At 37.3% G+C, this 12,089-nt stretch overlaps 1 protein-coding gene across 1 annotated transcript in view; it reads left to right on the top strand.

Annotated features, from left to right (window-relative positions):
- Nucleotides 1-1,616: 1,616 nt before the first annotated feature.
- Nucleotides 1,617-12,089, top strand: part of ADAM10 (ADAM metallopeptidase domain 10) — a 117,879-nt gene continuing 107,406 nt past the window's right edge. The window contains exon 1 of the mRNA XM_023751601.1: nucleotides 1,617-1,767. The gene's annotated coding sequence lies outside the window, so the exon portion shown is untranslated. The remainder of the gene's footprint in view (nucleotides 1,768-12,089) is intronic.

The raw sequence follows: 12,089 nt of genomic DNA on the forward strand, positions 1-12,089 counted from the left end.
TGTAAATACTCCTCCCATTGCTGTTTTCAAACTGCCAGCATAATGCCACTGAACAGAGTTGGGGATAGAATTGGAATTTAAGCGCCTGTTTCAGCTCCATAAACACTGGTTATATCCTTTTCTTCTGTAGTTTTAATTCTTGAGGATATTTCTTAAGTGAAAGACTAGACTGCTTTTTATAGTTTTGTTTCTTTATTTTCATGATTCCCCCTTCATTTTACTAAGTATTGGGTGAGAAAAGTTATGTAATACAGTTTTAATACATGGTCTTATCTTCAGTGTTTTTTAACATTACTGAAATTATAAACACTGATATTTATTTAGGTATAGTTAGCACAGGAACATAGATCTTATATAGAAGATAATAATGAAGTGTACTTGATAACTCTATGTCCCTGGGTAACATTTTAAACTTTCCCAGTTAAACCCTGTGAATTATGTTTTATTTCAGTTATAAAGATTCAGAAATCATTACTCAGGTCCTTTGCCAGTAAAAGTAAACATATGTTGCTTGAGAAATTTCTTTGTGTGTGGGACAGAGAAAAGATGACTTTGTTTAATAACTCTCCCAGTTTTGTTCCACCCATGCAAATAATTGAGCTTTTATCACATGTGCTTCAATGGCACAGCAGTAGTTATTGTTCTAAGTTATCAGAAGTGGCAAAATGCTTTATCTGACTGTGAGAGTGTCAAATACTTACAAACCCACAATCTTTTTCGTATATGGGACAATGCTCCAACCAACTGAGCCACCCAGCAGGGGCCCCAACTCATTTTTCACTCTGCTATCAAAACTTGACAAAGACAGTAAGTACAAGAAAACTACAACCACTGTCTCTCATGAACATAGATAAAAATTCTAAACAGAATTATAGCAAATTGAATTCCCATGACTATGTGGGATTTATTTCAGTAATGCAAGATTGGAATAGCATTAGAAAATTAGTCAATTTGCTATATATTTTTTAAAAATATATTTTATTGATTTTTTACAGAAAGGAAGGGAGAGGGATAGAGAGTTAGAAACATCGATCAGCTGCCTCCTGCACACCCCCTACTAGGGATGTGCCTGCAACCAAGGTACATGCCCTTGACCGGAATCGAACCTGGGACCCTTGAGTCCGCAGGCTGACGCTCTATCCAGTGAGCCAAACCGGCTAGGGCAATTTGCTATATTAATAAACTAAAAAGAAAAAACCCAATATAATCATCTTAATTGATGCTGACAGAGCAGGTGACAAAAGTCAACATTTGTTCCTGATAGTTTTTATCAGCAAAATATGAAGAGAAGAAACCATTCTCAATTTGATAAAAGACATCTAAGACAAACCTATAACTAACATCCAAACTTGTGTATGGTTGAAATTTTCATTACAATGAGTTTTTAAAAAATGTACGTACATCTAAGACAGACCTATGGCTAACACCCAAATTTTTGTGTATGGTTGAAATTCCCATTACAACAAGTTTAAAAAAAATATGTGAAAGTAAAGTATTAGGATTAGTGAGAAAATTATTTCATACATATTTGTAGATATTTGAATGATCATGGAATCATAATAGAACTAGAATGAGCCTTCAAGATGATTCTAATTCAAAGTGTTTATTTTTCATAGGTCAGTACGGAAATCCTTTAACTAAATATATTAGACATTATGAAGGATTATCTTATGATGTGGATTCATTACATCAAAAACACCAGCGTGCCAAAAGAGCAGTTTCACATGAGGACCAGTTTTTACGTCTAGATTTCCATGCCCATGGAAGGTGAGTAAATTAATTGCTGACTGTATTTGAATTTCATCTCTATTCAATCTAAGTTAAAAGAAGAAATTTATATTCTTAATTTACCTTTTCTAATGGAAAGGTCCTTATTTAGAAATTTGGCCTACACTGGAATTTGGTATATACATTAAAAATGTTTTCCTATAAAATGTATTACCCTTTTTATATTGTTAAGGAAACAGTCATTTAAATACTTTTAAATTTATGAATTAGATCCTCTATTGTGTTATTAGAAGATATGTCTTTTTTTTTTTTTTTTTAAATATATTTTTATTGATTTTTTACAGAGAGGAAGGGAGAGAGAGAGAGAGAGTTAGAAACATCGATGAGAGAGAAACATCGATCAGGTGCCTCCTGCACACCTCCAACTGGGGATGTGCCCGCAACCCAGGTACATGCCCTCGACCGGAATCGAACCCGGGACCCTTCAGTCCGCAGGCCGACGCTCTATCCACTGAGCCAAACCGGTTTCGGCAAGAAGATATGTCTTTAAAGAAGATATTATGGTAGAATTATGCCAGAATGATTTCTTTTTTATATACAAAATGTGTTTTTTACTAGGAGATGGAATAAAATCTTGGTGCCATTTAAAAAAAGAAAAGATTTTATGTTCATAGTTTTCCACTACTTTTTATGTGTTTTATGGTCAGTGTATCTGTTTCTGGTACTAATAGTGAAGGTACCTGGTTGTATGCCATTGAATAAGTCATTTAATATCTCACAAACTCAATTTCATCAGCTCTGAAATGACAACTTGTAGATAGATTGCTTACATATTGCTCAGTTCTCAGAATTGTTAAGGGATAAAGAACAGGGGGCCAAGGGGGAGAGGTAAAAATCAGTTATTAGTGTTCGTTGTGTTCCAGGTGCATAGATACCTTATATGCATTTTCTTATTTAATCCTCTGAACACCCAAACATGGTAAATGTCTTTTTATATCAGAGGAAATTAAGGAAATTTTAACTTCTTTAAAATTACACAGCACAGATTTGGCCCAGACCTGGCTGACTTAAACCCCATTTTTTTTTTCTTTCTGTCTGTTAGGGGTACTTAGATACAAAATTTTTGAGTTTGTCAGACTCTCTTACTTGCCTGCTGTAATTAGTAAATTTACTCCTTTTGTACTTTTTTTTTACTGGTGTAATCTTGATTTATTACTCACCTCTTAATAGGTTTCCCCACTTCCACTCCATTTATCATTTAAACTACATGCTATGACATGACTCTTCCTTAAATGCTTCCTTTTTCATGCCAGCTTATTGCTCTGAAGTCTTCAATTTACAATTATTAGCCAGATTTTTTTAACTTGGCTTTCAGTATTCTCTGTAAATTAAATCTAGTCTAATATTCTAAACTTACTCCACTTCCCAACATTGTCTGTTTCACCCAGAACGATCTTCTGATTGCTTTTTAAGCCGGGTACAGTTTATTCTGTGTCATTTATCTTAAATAATTTTCACCATCTTTTAATGCGCAGTTCAAGTTCTACTTCTTTGAAGCTTTATCTATACCTTCCTTGGAACTTTTAAATTACTTCTCTGTATTACTCACATTATATTCGTTCTCTCTTTCTTTTCATGCATGTATTTCTTGTTTATTTTTCTATGACAGTGTTTTTATTCCTCACAGGCAAAGAACCTGGCTAATGTGTCATTGTTTACACTTATAGTACAGATGCTTAAGAAGTATTTTAACGGATGAAAAGGCAGATAATAAGAAATGCTATGAAACAAAGTATTTTGTACATGGAAATAAATGTATTGTTAAATTAACTTATTTTCCATATTGCAATGTAATGATCATTGTAGAGAAAAGTATTTAAGTTATAAAATCTTCTACTTTGATTTTGAAGGAGGGAAAAAGATTCAATTCAGGGTCTGTTTGTTTTCTAGGTAAAAATTTTAGTGGCATCATTTCATTTAAGTTTTTATGACCCTTAACTTCAGATATTTTAAAATTACTCATCCTTTTTAAGCACCATGAAATAATATGCAAGCATTAAGCCTCCCTAAGTTTTTAGCCACCACCTCAAAATAAATTTAATACTCTATTCCACATATAGTGGGGATGCCAAAAGGAAAAGTGGAGATTCTAGCTGCTTTTGATTTGCACACTACATTCCTGCTACATGACTAGGTCTTTATTAGATCTATCACACAACTCATATTGAGTATGTGGAGAAACCAATTCCCTACCTCCTTTTGTATTTTTGCCTGTGTATGTGTGGGTGAATGTGTGTGTGTGTGTGTGTGTGTGTGTGTGTGAGAGAGAGAGAGAGAGAGAGAGAGAGAGAGAGAGAGAGAGAGAGAAATGTTAGAGAGAGACATCGGTTGTTTTCCTCCCGCATGTGTCCCAACCAGCACCGGGGGATGAACCGGCAACTCAGGTACATGCCCTTGACTGGGAATCAAACCCATAATCCTTTGGTGCATGGGCTAACGCTCTAACCTCTGAGAAAACTGATTTTCAATTTCTCAGCAAAGCTAAGATGTGTTTTTATCCTAGTATTTTTTATCAAGAATGTGGTCAGTAATCTGTAAAAGGCATAAAAATTTCCTTTGATGGTCCCTGACTGGAGTTGGGTTAGTCTGGAAGTGTCTTGGGCTTTATTTATTTATTTATATTATTATTATTACTATTAATATTTTTAAAAATATATTTTATTGATTTTTTTACAGAGAGGAAGGGAGAGGGATAGAGAGTTAGAAACTGAACAGCTGCCTCCTGCACACCCCCTACTGGGGATGTGCCTGCAACCAAGGTACATGCCCTTGACTGGAATCGAACCTGGGATCTTTCAGTCCACAGGCCAAAGCTCTATCCACTGAGCCAAACTGGTTAGGACACCATTAAATTTTTTTTTAAATGTATTTTATTGATTTTTTACAGAGAGGAAGGGAGAGAGATAGTCAGAAACATCGATGAGAGAGAAACATCGATCAGCTGCCTCCTGCACATTTACTGGGGATGTGCCCGCAACCCAGGTACATGCCCTTGACCGGAATCGAACCTGGGACCCTTCAGTCCGCAGGCCGATGCTCTATCCACTGAGCCAAACTGGTTTCGGCGACACCATTAAATTTTTTAAAAAATATGTTTTTATTGATTTTTGAGAGAGAGGAATCTAACCTCTTGGTGTATAGGTTGATGCTGAACCACTGAGCAACATTGGCTGGGCTATATTATTATTTTTTAATCTTCACCTGAGCACATGTTTCTATTGTTTTTAGAGAGAGATGAAGAGAGAGGGAGAGAGAGAGAGTGTAACATCTATGTCAGAGAGAAACACTAATCAGTTGCCTCCCACACTTGCCTCTGCGGAGATCAAATTCGAAACCTGGGTATATGTCCCAACTAGGAATTGAACCTGCAACGCTTCTGTGCATGGGATGATGCTCTAACCAGGTTACAGTGGCCAGGGTTATTTTTGTCATATAATGAATGAGGTAGCAGAAACCTAGGATTCTTTTAACTCTGTAGATAGACCAGCACACTTTGAGAAACGGAGGTAGGTTAGGGAGCACAAATGGATGCCAGCTCATAAAGAAGAGCAATAGAATACATTTGAATTCTATAAAAATACTGTTGTTAAGGATGTGGAAAGACAAATTTTGAAAAATATTGACTTGGTACTTAAATCTTTCCCAACAAAATTTGAGAAAGTTTGAGCAAAATTTCCTAAAGGAAATGCTATTTATTTAGTACTAGTTTATGTCTGGTACAATGCCTGTTAGCATATATTATTAGTTTAAGTATATTTCACACTGCTCTTTGTCTCAGCTGTGGATTTTCTAGGTTGTGATATTTTTTAAAAATTCTTTAAAAAATTAAATAATACGTTTTTACTGATTTCAGAGAAAGGGAGAGGGAGAGAGAGAGAGAAACATCCATGAGAGAGAAACATCAGTTGGCTGCCTGCCTCCTGCATGTCCCCTACTGGGGATTATGCTCGAAACCCCTGGCATGTGCCCTGACTGGAAATCTAACCGTGGAGCCCTCGGTACATGGGAGGACGTTTAACCAACTGAGCACGCTGGCCAGGCATATTTTTTATTCTTGCTTGATTCCTCTTCACACAGAAATTAAGAGCCTATAAATATGTTTTTAAAAATTCTGAAAGGACACTGGCTAATTGAATTACTTACTGAATCATAAGAAAAAACAAGAGCTGAGTTGTATTCATGTTAATTTTGTATTTAAGAAGCTAATTAAGAGCTGATTATTGCTGAGTTTAGCTTCTTAGATATGATTTCAACAAAAAACCTTTTTATTTTACAGGTTTGTAATTATTAACTAGGCTTTATGTGGAAGATATTGAATGAGTTTTAAGAAAAACTTAAATGGAGCTTCCTTTTTCTTATGGAAGGGAAGAGTATAAAAGTGTTTTTCTGACTTTTTAATTCTTTGGGTATATTGTTTACTCTAAATGTTAGTCTAAAGCAGTCTGCGTCTGATAGAATATTTAATGTCAGAGTTTCTAGAGTTAGTAACTTAGACAGTAAATGTCAGAAATTAGGTATATGTCTAGTAGAAAAGCCCATCTATAATGCTCCTTAATTGTAAGTTATATTGCATACTAAAATGTGGCATATGCATTTGGGTCTTTTGTGAGATAAGCACTTTAGCTCAGGTGTAATTAGGATTCATAGCTTGTCTTTTTTGTTGTTGTTTCTTTCCTGTTTACCAAGTGATTAAGCTCCAGGTAAGTTGCTGCACTATTTCTTAAAGTGTAGTAAGGATTTTACATGACTAAAGGTTATTTAAATATTTATCCTGTTTCATTATATCTGAAAATTCTTTATATAATTCTTTTGAATAAATATTTTTAGTTTATCAGTTTTATAATATTCTTGTTTGGATTTTCTATTAAGCATCAGTGAAATCTCCTTGTATAGTAGCGTGAAATTTTTAAGCTGATAAAATATGTTAAAAATTCACATTTACAGTTTCTTCTTTTTCTTTTTCTACTCACCAATGGATATGTTTATTGATCTTAGAGAAAGGAAGGGAGAGAGAGAGAGAGAGAGAGAGAGAGAGAGAGAAACATTGATTGGTTGCTTCCAGAGAAACATGGATTGGTTGCTTCCCTTATGTTCCCAACCGGGGATTGAACCTGCAAACTTAGGTGTGTGTCTTGACTGGGAATCAAACCCACCACCTCCCCCCCCACCCCCCCTTAAATATATTTTTATTGATTTCAGAGAGGAAAGGAGAAGAGATAGAAATAACAATGATGAGAGAGAATCATTGATCAGCTGCCTCCTGCATGCCCTCCACTGGGGATTGAGCTTGCAACCTGGGCATGTGCCTTGACCAGGAATCAAACTGTGACCTCCTGGTTCATAGGTCAATGCTCAACCACTAAGCCATGCGGGTCGGGAAAACCTGCCACCTTTTTTGGTGTATGGGACAACATTCTAACCAACTGAGTTACCCAGCAGGGCTACAATTTTTTCTTGAAATAGTTTCTGAACATTGATTCCTTGCTTGATTGTATCATAACCTCTTCTACGATTTATTAGAGCCTTTTTCTTCTTCTTTGGGTTGACAGATATTTTTCATATTTGTACAGAGGGATAAAATTAAGTTGTTAATTTGTGCTTGGCTCTGAAATCTTAAATTATATTAAATAGTCTGTACTGGGAGAATGGTACTGAACCAACAAATCAAATATAAACACAAAGTCTAACATATCAAACTTAGAGGGCAAAGATATGATGATGTGGGACAAATAGTTGTGTTATGTAACAGCAGTCACTTTTAAAAAAATATGTTTTTATTGATTTCAGAGAGGAAGGGAGAGAGAGAGATAGGAATATCAATGATGAGAGAGAACCATTGATTGGCTGCCTCCTGCATGCCCCCCACTGGGGATCGAGCCCGCAACCAGGCATGTGTCCTTGACCCGAATCGAACCCCGGACCCCTCAGTCCGCAGGTCAGCGCTCTATTCACTGAGCCAAACAAGCTAGGGCCACTTTTTTTTTTTTTTTTAAAGAAACCTAAACCAAAATTTAGTTAAATAGAATTTTGATTTTTGGATGGAATTAACAAATGTATTGTGTATTTCCTTTTGTTTAAGTTTATTTGAGCTATAGGAGATGTTTCTATAGTTTTAACATGCCATAATTTATTAAGTCCAATTTCATGTTTCAATTTGTTTTAACCCTTTTATTGTTTTATGTATTAAGCATCTACTGTATTCCAGTCATTTTAGTTGTCACTAGGAACAGAATAGCTGAACAGGACAGGCTCTTGCTGTTAATGGAGTTTATGGACTCATGAAAAAGACAGGTATTGGATTAGGAATGAGAATGTGATAACTGTTAAGAAAGGAATGTTCAGAAGATTGCTGTGGGAGCACAGGGGGATGCCATCTTGACTGGAGGTCTGGGAAGACCACACTTAGAAGATGGCATTTAAATTGATCCTGGAAGGATTACTAAAGGAGGTGGTTAGGCAAAGAAGGGGAGGAGATGTGTTCTAGACAGAGGAAACAGTATGTGCAAAGATACTGAGATGAGAAATGGCATTCGAATGGAATTGCCTTGTACTTAAAATGTGAGGGAGAAAGTTTTCAAATGAGGCTGTGCATGTAAGCAGGAGCCAGCTCTTTGAGAGTTTATGGTGACAAGTTTTACCTAGCCATGGGAAGTTTTTAATATTTAATAGTAAGTAATTTTATAGACTTTAAAAGTTCAGTCTGACTACAAATGAAGACTAAATGCATTGAGGTTAGTTTGGAGGCTGTTGCACTGGTCCTCAGGGGAATGGTAGCCTGGATTAAGGTGGCACAAGAGGTAATGAAGGAGAGTGAGTAGATTTGAAAAATATTTTGAAGGTAGAATTTATTAGTTGATATGTAGTGAGGTATAAAGAGAAGGAGTCAAGTATGACTGACTGTTCACTGGTTTGAGCAACTGAGGGGCTACTGGGACCATTTACTGACATAGGAAATACTAGAATAGCTATAAGTTTGAGGTGAAATCATAAGTTCAGTTTTGAATATGTAATGTGAAGCGTTTGAGGAGGACCTAGGAGAGAGAAAGCCCTGCTAAATGCCAACATTTTCAGGGATAGGTGGAGGAGAAGATACAAAGACTTAGGAATGGTAAGAATAGTAGAAGAAAGGCTGGGAGCATGGTATACTAGAAGGCAGGGGACAAGTGTTTCAAGGAAGTGAGGGGTTAGTTGTTGCAGCTTGCTCTTACTATGCTGAACATTAGCAATATTCTTTGTCCATGTTATTCATCCTTTGAATTTCTTTAGTTCTGTTTGATCTTGCTGGATCTAATTACACAGAGTAGTCCAGATTTGGACACATGATAGTGATGTATAAGTTTAAAGAAATAACATTTTTGGTTTGAATTTTGAATGATTCATGATAATTGCTAATATATTTTGGTTACAAGAGCATATTGGGTCACTATCTTTGAAAGACAGGTATTTGTTTTTTTTTTAAAAATTAAATCTTTATTGTTCAGATTATTACAGTTGTTCCTCTTTTTTCCCCCCTATAACACCCCTCCACCCGGTTCCCACCCCACCCTCTGCCCTTACCCCCCCAACTGTCCTCATCCATAGGTGTACGATTTTTGTCCAGTCTCTTCCTGCACCCCCCACACCCCTTTCCCCCTGAGAATTGTCAGTCCACTCCCTTTCTATGCCTCTGATTCTATTATATTCACCAGTTTATTCTGTTCATCAGATTATTTATTCACTTGATTTTTAGATTCACTTGTTGATAGATGTGTACTTGTTCATAATTTGTATCTTTACCTTTTTCTTCTTCTTCCTCTTCTTAAAGAATACCTTTCAGCATTTCATATAATATTGATTTGGTGGTGATGAACTCCTTTAGCTTTCTCTTATCTGTGAAGCTGTTTATCTGACCTTCAATTCTGAATGATAGCTTTGTTGGGCAAAGTAATCTTGGTTGTAGGTTCTTGCTATTCATCACTTTGAATATTTCTTGCCACTCTCTTCTGGCCTGCATAGTTTCTGTTGAGAAATCAGCTGACAGTCGTATGGGTACTCCCTTATAGGTAACTAACTGTTTTTCTCTTGCTGCTTTTAAGGTTCTCTTTTTGTCTTTTTCTCTTGGCATTTTAATTATGATGTGTCTTGGTGTGGTCCTCTTTGGATTCCTTTTGTTTGGGGTTCTCTGCGCTTCCTCTACTTGTAAGTTTATTTCTTTCACCAGGTTGGGGAAGTTTTCTGTCATTATTTCTTCAAATAGGTTTTCAATATCTTGCTCTCTCTTCTTCTGGCACCCCTATAATTTGGATGTTGGTACGCTTGAAGTTGTCCCAGAGGCTCCTTACACTATCTTCATATTTTTGGAATCTTTTTTCTTCTTGCTTTTCTGGTTGGGTGTTTTTCACTTCTTCGTATTTCAAATCTTTGACTTGATTCTTGTGATCCTCTAGTCTGCTGTTGGATCTCTGTATAATATTCTTTTTTTCAGCCAGTGTATGCTTAATTTCTATTTGGTCCTTGTTCATATCCTCGAGGGTCTCACTTAAATTTATCGGCGGTTTCTAGAAAATTCTTGAAAAACCTTATAAGTGTTGTTTTGAACTCTATATCCAGTAGTTTGCTTTCCTCCATTTCTGTCATTTGTGATCTGTTTCTTTGTCTCCGCATTTTTTATGCTTCCCTGTGTTGATAGAGTGGCTTTCTGTGCTAGGTGTCCTATAGGGCCCAGTAGCTCAGCCTCCCCAATTACCTGAGGTGGACACTCTTGGTGCACCCCTTTGTGGGCTTTGTGCACAGCCTTGTTATAGTTAAGCCTTGATTGTAGTTGGTATCACTGGGAGGAATTGACCACCAGGCCAATTGGCTCTGAGAATCAGCTGTGTCTACAGTGGGAGAACTTCTGTGCTGGAGACACCCTTCTGGGGCCAGACTTGCTTCAGTGGTCTGCCCTCTGAGTGTGTCCCTTATGAGTGTGTCCCTTATGGATCTGAGGAGTTGTAATCTGGATGGTCCCACTCTGACCACTGGGTACACGGGCACTTGGATCTAAGGAGGTGCTAATTTAGCCTCTGCCTGAGGCTACTCAGCAGGAGCTATGGAGAGATCTGCAGATTCCTCTTCTTTCTTTGGGATCAGATTAGACCCAGCTGTGAAGCAGTGCAAGCTACTGTGGGGCCTTGGGCCTTCTTTTGGATGTTCTGGGTCTCTCTGACCCAGCTGCAGTTTGTTAGGTAATTTTAGATCTCAAAGGGCCAGGTCATTCATATGCAAAAGCATCTGCTAGCAGCTTAGGTGGGGCGGGGTCTCAGGGAATCAACAGGGCGGAGCAAACAGCTATTGCTGATCCTCAGCCCTGCCCTAAGAGGCCCTGGGTCTCAGTGTCCTTCGGTAATCGCTGCAAGCATCTCTGAGAGAAAGCTGCCCTTGAGTTCCGACTGATGCCAGACAGTCCAGTTTCTCCCCGTGTGAGTCTGGGTCCCCAGAGACTAGCCCGGAACTGGAATTCAGAGCGGGAGCGTGTGTCTCCCTCCCTATTGAAAAAGACAACCGTGTCCTCAGTTGCCAGCCCTTTCCGCGTGCGCTTCCGTACCTCTGCACTTTACTTCCACACCTCCTCTGAGTCTCAGTGTGCTTTTCTCTTTCCTTCTAGTTGTAGAATTTCCACTCAGCCAGCCTTCCTGTGGTTCTGGATGATGTCCATTTTGTCTTTTAGTTGTATTTTTGAAGTGGTTGTACGGCAGCAATTTCAGGTGTTTACCTATGCCGCCTACTTGGTTTCTTCTCTAGTCCCGAAAGACAGGTATTTGATTAGGAATCCATCTCTATCTCTTCTGTGGTGATTGACTATAAGGACCCAGTTATCTTTTGAGTATAGCTTGGCTAATTTTTCTCTAAATGTATGAAGTACAAACACATTTGCTCATAGTAAAGCTCTTCTGGCCATATACTTGGCTCCCAAAATGTTTATTTTTTTAAACTGACCTTTTTTATGAAAAAAATTTTTTTTTAAATTACAGTTTACATTCATAACTATTTTTAGTTCCAAAATGTCTAGTTTTCATTTTGACAAATAGTTTACTCTTACCTGTCAAACTGAGTGAGCCTTTCACATAGTTTATCTTTTTTATTTTTATTTAAAAATTTTTTTTCTTTAAATATATTTTTATTGATTTCAGAGAGGGAGATAGAAACATCATTGATGTGAGAGAATCATTGATCGGCTGCCTCCTGTATGCCCCTACTGGGGATCGAGCCTGAAACCCAGGCATGTTTCCTGACTGGGAATTGAAGCGTGATCTTCTGGTTCATAGGTCGATGCTCAATCA

This window comes from Myotis lucifugus, unplaced genomic scaffold (assembly GCF_000147115.1).
Source record: "Myotis lucifugus unplaced genomic scaffold, Myoluc2.0 scaffold_23, whole genome shotgun sequence".
Taxonomy (NCBI): Eukaryota; Metazoa; Chordata; class Mammalia; order Chiroptera; family Vespertilionidae; genus Myotis; species Myotis lucifugus.